General features: G+C 51.1%; 1 protein-coding gene across 1 annotated transcript in view; it reads right to left on the bottom strand.

The window, feature by feature from the left end:
- Positions 1-6,271, bottom strand: part of BIN3 (bridging integrator 3) — a gene marked incomplete at both ends in the record, with an annotated part of 24,359 nt that overhangs the window by 2,432 nt on the left and 15,656 nt on the right. The gene's annotated exons all lie outside the window — the stretch shown is intronic.

Consider the following 6,271-nt stretch of genomic DNA (forward strand, 5'->3'; position numbering starts at 1 on the left):
TGGGTGGGATATCTTGGTCGGATGCAGCATGCAAGGCAATCTCTCGGCCAAAATTCCCAAATAATTCAGGATTCAGACCAAAAATACCCAGGGGTTTAAACAAAGCCTGTTCCAAACACAAAAGCTTTCACTGCAATCTTCTAGAAGACTGGAAGAAAGGATTAAGTTATATATAAAGATTTGCGAAGCCTTGCCAGAGTACGGTGTTTGAGAGGCGAGCTAGAAGCACATGCTCGGGTTTTTTTCTGAAGGTCAATTAATGTGTCGAAGGGTGTGTTTTTAAATAATAATAATAAAAATCGAGCCAATTTTGCAAAGCCTGGTAAAAGTACTTTGAAGGTCCCAACCTGCTTCTGACTTCTCCTGCCAGCCCTTCTGCTTTTACCATTAGTTCTTTATTTTTAACAGTTTTCCCCCTCTCTTCCAGCTGCTGTATTTGAGAACACGGAGAGCTGCCTTATCTGGGACAGGGGACGGAAGCTGCTGCAGAAAACAAAGCTGTTAACTCCACCGAGCAAACCAAAAAGGAAAAATAAACAACTTTTCCCCCATATATAATTAGCTAACATGGTATTTCCCCAACACCGTGTTTGGAAAGGGAACGAGCAGGGAGAGGAGTTGGATCAAAAGTCCAGGAAAAATAAATATGAAGTGCAAAATAAATACTAACTGCAGTAACTTTTGCTTTTTCAGGCAATTTCTGGGGTTGCAAACCCCAGCCTGCCATACAGCAAGGCTCACCCAGCTGAAGCGGAGCTCTGTACCCCACACAGAAGGATTAACAGCAGCCAACAATTAGCCAGGCTACGGGAAGATTCATATTATTAAAATGTGTTACAAATTGAGGAAACATGAACATCTGACGGCGAAGACAAGACAGAATATTTTTGAACGCGACAGAAGAAGGAAAGCCAGAAACTGGAGCGTTGCTCTTGTCTCCCAAATTTCAGTAAATCAAATTATACCGGTGGGGACTGCGCTGGTGCTGGGCTATGGGTTCATACGAAATGGGTCACACTACCTCTGGATATATTAATTTAAATCTCCACAAATTATAGGGTCATTCTGGGGGGCCAAGGCCAGGAACTGGTTGTGAAAAATGTGTCTAAACAGCCTGGTGATGATTTTCACTGCTGAGAGGCAAGCAAACAGCTTTCTGTTCTCTTTAAATTGAAAAAAAAAAACCTGTAATCCAGGCTGGGGGGCACATTAACGAAAAGAAAAACACAAATCTCACTTTACAACTGTAATTTGCTTTAGATGTAATCAGATGCAGGGCTAATACAGAGACATTCGGGTTCAAACAAAATCACGGGGCGTTCGCAGCCCTGCACAGCCACTCCGTCCCCTATTAAAATCTCATTTTCCACCACCGTGCTCGCCCCGGAGGGTGCTAATGTGCCGGACCGGCGGGTGCAGAGGCAAAGCTTTTGTCCCTGAGCCTTACCAGTTTGCAAAGGGCAAATGCCAGAAGCAAGGAGGAAGGGGAAATATTTGTGTTCAAGCATTTGCCTTCAAGCATCCCCCACTGAGACGGTGAACCGGGGATGCGTTCTTGCAATCCTGCCGGCTGAGGATAACGAGGACCGGTCCGTGCGTGGCCAGCAAGGCGCTCACCCGATGATATTCTCCTTCTGAGCGAGACTATTGCGAGAGACTACTGCAGCTGGGGCCGCGGCACGAGGAGCAACCTGCAAAAGTCATCAGGGAGCTCGCCCAGCGTCACCCTGCCGCCCAGCTGCCCGCACGCGGATCAGATGCTGCTGCCCTGACATTGCTTTTTATGGTAACCTTCACACACGGCTCCCCATTATATTTAAATGCCGCGGCGGCTTACACGTCCTGGCTATGCCAGGCTCCAAGCATGGACTCACCATCTCCTGGGCTATGGCCTGCTGCTAAAATATCTCCTCCCTCTACATAAGGTCCAAAAATATGCCGTGAGAGGGCTAGGGAAATAGGGATGGGCAGTAAGGACTGCACGGAGGAAGGGAAGGGGTACCCGGGCTGAGAGGTCTCCTCGGTATAAAAGCATAGACGTTCTTTGCCAACGGCACACGCTTAATGTCAGCAGCTTGCGGTTGCAGCTTCTGCAGAACCTTCTCCCAATTATTAATGAGTTGGCAATGGAAAGGAAAGATCCCGTCAGGCCAGCGGCTCCCCGGTTTATTTTTGTGTTATATCCCTGATGGGGCGGGTTTGGTAACAGGGCACACAACCTCTTACCTCTCTGTATTGCACCCAAAAGCAGGGCAGGAGCAAGCTGCAGCTCACTAAGGACTACGGGGGTGAGGCGAGCTGCTCCTCCGCAATGAGCTGCTCCTCCACGACGCATCTCCGGGCCCGGGAAATGCTGGAGAAGACGGCCCAGAGCTGGGAAATCCTCCTTTCCCTGGTCTGCAGGGAGGTTGTGCACCAAACGCTGAGCCGTGGTTGTTCCCTTCAGAGCTGCCAAGCCACCAGCGTGGCCTGGATGTGGCCGTCGCTGCCCGCATATCCATCATCTCTTGGAAAACACTTATCAAGAAGATGCCTCAAAAATGCTAAGCCTTGCGTCAGTACCCAACACTAGCTTTTAAATGGCATTTTTCTGATGGCCCAGCTTTTGAGCCCTTTCTCTCGCACATTCTCTCATGCTCGGCACTTCCACGGTGCTCGTACATTAAAAGAGCCAGGAGACACCAGAGAATTAGCACGCAGCCATTTACATCTTACAAACTCGCTACCGCAGGGGAAGAGCAAACCCTTTAGCTCCGAAACACAGCAAGTGAGAACGCAGAAGACGATTAGCGACACAGTTTCCATTTACTTTGAAGTTAAATCTGGTTTTAAAAAGGAAAAAGGCTTGATTTTTAATTTTTTTTTCCCCCCAGTATCAACTCAGTGCGATTTTGCAGCCCATAATGGAAGGACACCATACTCTGGCAGCGCTTTAAAAAAATAGCTACAGCGCTGGATCTGAAGAGGCTGTTACTGTGTAGGCACAGCAACTACTGTCTCACAAGGACTTTTAATGCATAGATTATACGCTGCATTTCGGGGCAGGGGGCGGCTCAGTTTTTTTTCCCCCCAGTATCAACTCAGTGCGATTTTGCAGCCCATAATGGAAGGACACCATACTCTGGCAGCGCTTTAAAAAAATAGCTACAGCGCTGGATCTGAAGAGGCTGTTACTGTGTAGGCACAGCAACTACTGTCTCACAAGGACTTTTAATGCATAGATTATACGCTGCATTTCGGGGCAGGGGGCGGCTCAGCTCCACAGCTCCTCGGATCTGCAGCCGTGCCGGGCACGGCCGCCCAGCTCCGGGTGCCCCAGGCTCCAGCATTAAGTGATGGGTTCCTAAGGCATGTGCACGAGGGCTTGAACCACCCCCCAGAGATGCTCGAGGGGTTTTAAGGGCTGCAAGCAGCAAAACTGAAACCCACTTGAGTTCTTCCTGAGCAGCGACAGCCGAGCAGCGAAGCGGCATGGTGATTTCTAAGTGGCTTGCAAACCCCACGTGGCAGCTGAGGTTGTCTCGGTGCAGTGGTCCTTCACCACCAGAACCAGCAGGAAGGACTGGGCCAGCCGCAGCTCCTCCCAACCCCGCCAGCGTGCCGACCGAGCTCTCCCCATGCCGAGCGAGCTCTCCCTGAGAGCACCTGGTTTAATTTTCATGCAGGATTAGCTCAGCTCAAGCAGGGAGGGATGCTCCTTCCTTGGACTGATCTGGATTGAGGTGAAGCTGCCTCTGGCTCCTGAAGGAATTACTCCATAAGAATTCCCTATTAACCCAGCAGCTCTGAAATTCCCCTGGAGTTCAGAGAGAAGTGGGTTTCTTGCCCACGTTGAAGTCCTGCCCGGGTTTTTCTCCCTGTGTTTACAGAAATAGGATCTCAAGCCAAGTGCCAGGGGTGGTAAACACGCGTGAAGGGTGATAGGGAGATACAGCCTCCGCCACTGCCAAGTTATTCTGATGACTTAATAAATTGCTGCATTTCACATGTCACCCCAGTGTCTTTGCAAATATCTCATGCATGTTATTTACAGATGCTCCTCGTGGAAAGCCTGGCAGAAAGGCCGTCTACAAACCCTCCAAAAGCTGCTGCCATCCACAAACACGTCCCTCAGTCTCCCAAGCCCTGCAAGAACAACCCTGCGAGGATCTCAAATCTTTTCCAAAGCCTTCGGCTAAGCATCGCAAACCCTCCCAGCAGCAGTGGTGCCAGCAGACAAGGGACGAGGTCCATCATTAATGCCATGGGGGGTGAGCAACATCCAAACAGTATGAGCCACCCTGGAGATGAAGCCTGAACAAATAAACTCAGAATTTTAGCATTTTAGCAGGACCAAGGAAGCCTCACAAGCAAACCCTGGTTGTTTCACCCATCCATTCCCCCCGCACATGGAGCAAGAGCAACGATTCCTCCTGCTGCAAAGTGCTCCGAGAAGCACAGACGAAAAGTCCTATAGTAGATGTGGGTATTTATCGATAAGCCCAGCACCATCCTCCTCCGTACGCTCCACCCAGACCCCGCTTTTGTAGGGGATGAGAGGGTCTGACAGCCGTAACCACTCACAAATCCCCAGGACCGCCCTCTGTTACTCGATATTTTCTTTTTTAACACAAAGCAAAGAAAATTGAAGCCGACTTAAAGAAAATTTGGTGGGTACGGGGCTAAAAGCACAGAGCAGGAGCGAAGGTAAAACAGCAGCACAGGGCATTAGAGCCCCCGCCACGAAAGCAGCTTGCAGAATAAGCCGCCGTTGTTCCCTGTCACTTTTTAGGCAAGGCTGCTGAGAGGGGATTACAGTACAGGCAGCTTAAGAGGAGCAGGTGAGGGGAGATACGCGGGGATAACTAAAAGAAAATACAAATTACTGTCTCCCTGCTGCTGCGGGGGGAGAGGGGGAATGTACCGGTGAACTCCTCTTAGGATGACAGTTTAGCCCTGGAAAAAATAATATAAATCACCCGGTTCTCTGAATTTTAAATCATGTTGCCACATCTCCACGCCAGCCTCCCTTCAGCTTCCCGTAATTAAAGGACAGGGCTAGAGAGACACTGCCATGGAAGATAAAAGCCACCAGTATTCCCGTCGCTGCCGGATTCGTTCGTTAGCCAGCCCAGCTGACAAGACTGGTGCTTGAAAATTGAAAACCTCTCTCTCTGGCGGGAGGCTGCTGGTGAGCCCAGTGCTCTTTGCAAGGATGCTCAGGAGCGGGACCGTCCCATCACCTCCCTGCCCAAGCGAGGTCCCCGAGCAGCCCGTCTTCTCCTCTCCATCCCCGCTGCCTGCCCCGATGCATCCCCAATGCTCGCCCTGCGGCTTCCTCCAGCCCCCATTTTTAATGTCAGCAATGCGAAAGAGGTGCTAGGGCTTTGGCACAGGGCAAAATAATGGTAAAACCTTTATTTCTCCCTGTTTGCAAGTGTCTCGAGCACTCTCGTTGGCAGCCCTGTGAGCTGGGCTAGGCTGGCGTGCATATGCACTCTTGCCTATGGCATTATTTTAGGGACAATGGCTTGGATAACGAAAGCAAAAGGAAGCGGACAGGATCTATGGTTGGCACCGGACAAGGAAAAAAGAAATAACAGAGCTGGGGAGCATCAGATGCAAAAGAAAGTGACGGTGGATGAGATGAGGAGGAAGTTTGGAGAGGCACAAGGATGGCTCAGCGCGAGGCCGAAGCATCTGGGCTATGTTCGGGGATGCCTGCCATTCCTCAGCCCGTGCCCACACGTCCGTCGTGGGCCCGTCCACCCACCAGGAAGGGGGAAATTAAAACCAGTCCTTCCGACTAGAGCGAAAAGGAACAGAAACGAAGACGACGGTACAAAAAAGCAGCGAGCTGGGGATTAGGCTGAGAGCCTCGCGCGGCGGGAGGGGGCCAGGCAGCCATGTGGCTAGCTTTGTGCATGAAATCCTCATTAGGGGCTCGTTAAGGACATGAAAGCGGCTTTTCCTGCTTCCGGTCCCCGGCACCCCTGGGGCCGCTCGCGGCCGGTTATCTGCTTCTGCTGCCGGGGAGGAAATACAGCTCGAGGGTTCACGTTAATGGCAGTTATGGGAAGAAGACGACGACCCCCCCCCTGCTCCGTGGATGCCAAGCACCGGTTGCTATCGCTGGCAGATATTTGCTGACATACAGCTCTAATTGAATTTATACATCAATCTGCTGCGAACGGCTCCTGGATTGTACCTCGGGGACCTCCCCGCTGCGCTGACACCCAGCCCCGGCTGATGGCACCCAGGCAGCAGCACCCGTTGCGATACCCCTCCCAAA

This window comes from Fulmarus glacialis, unplaced genomic scaffold, assembly GCF_000690835.1.
Source record: "Fulmarus glacialis isolate BGI_N327 unplaced genomic scaffold, ASM69083v1 scaffold22499, whole genome shotgun sequence".
NCBI lineage: Eukaryota > Metazoa > Chordata > Aves > Procellariiformes > Procellariidae > Fulmarus > Fulmarus glacialis.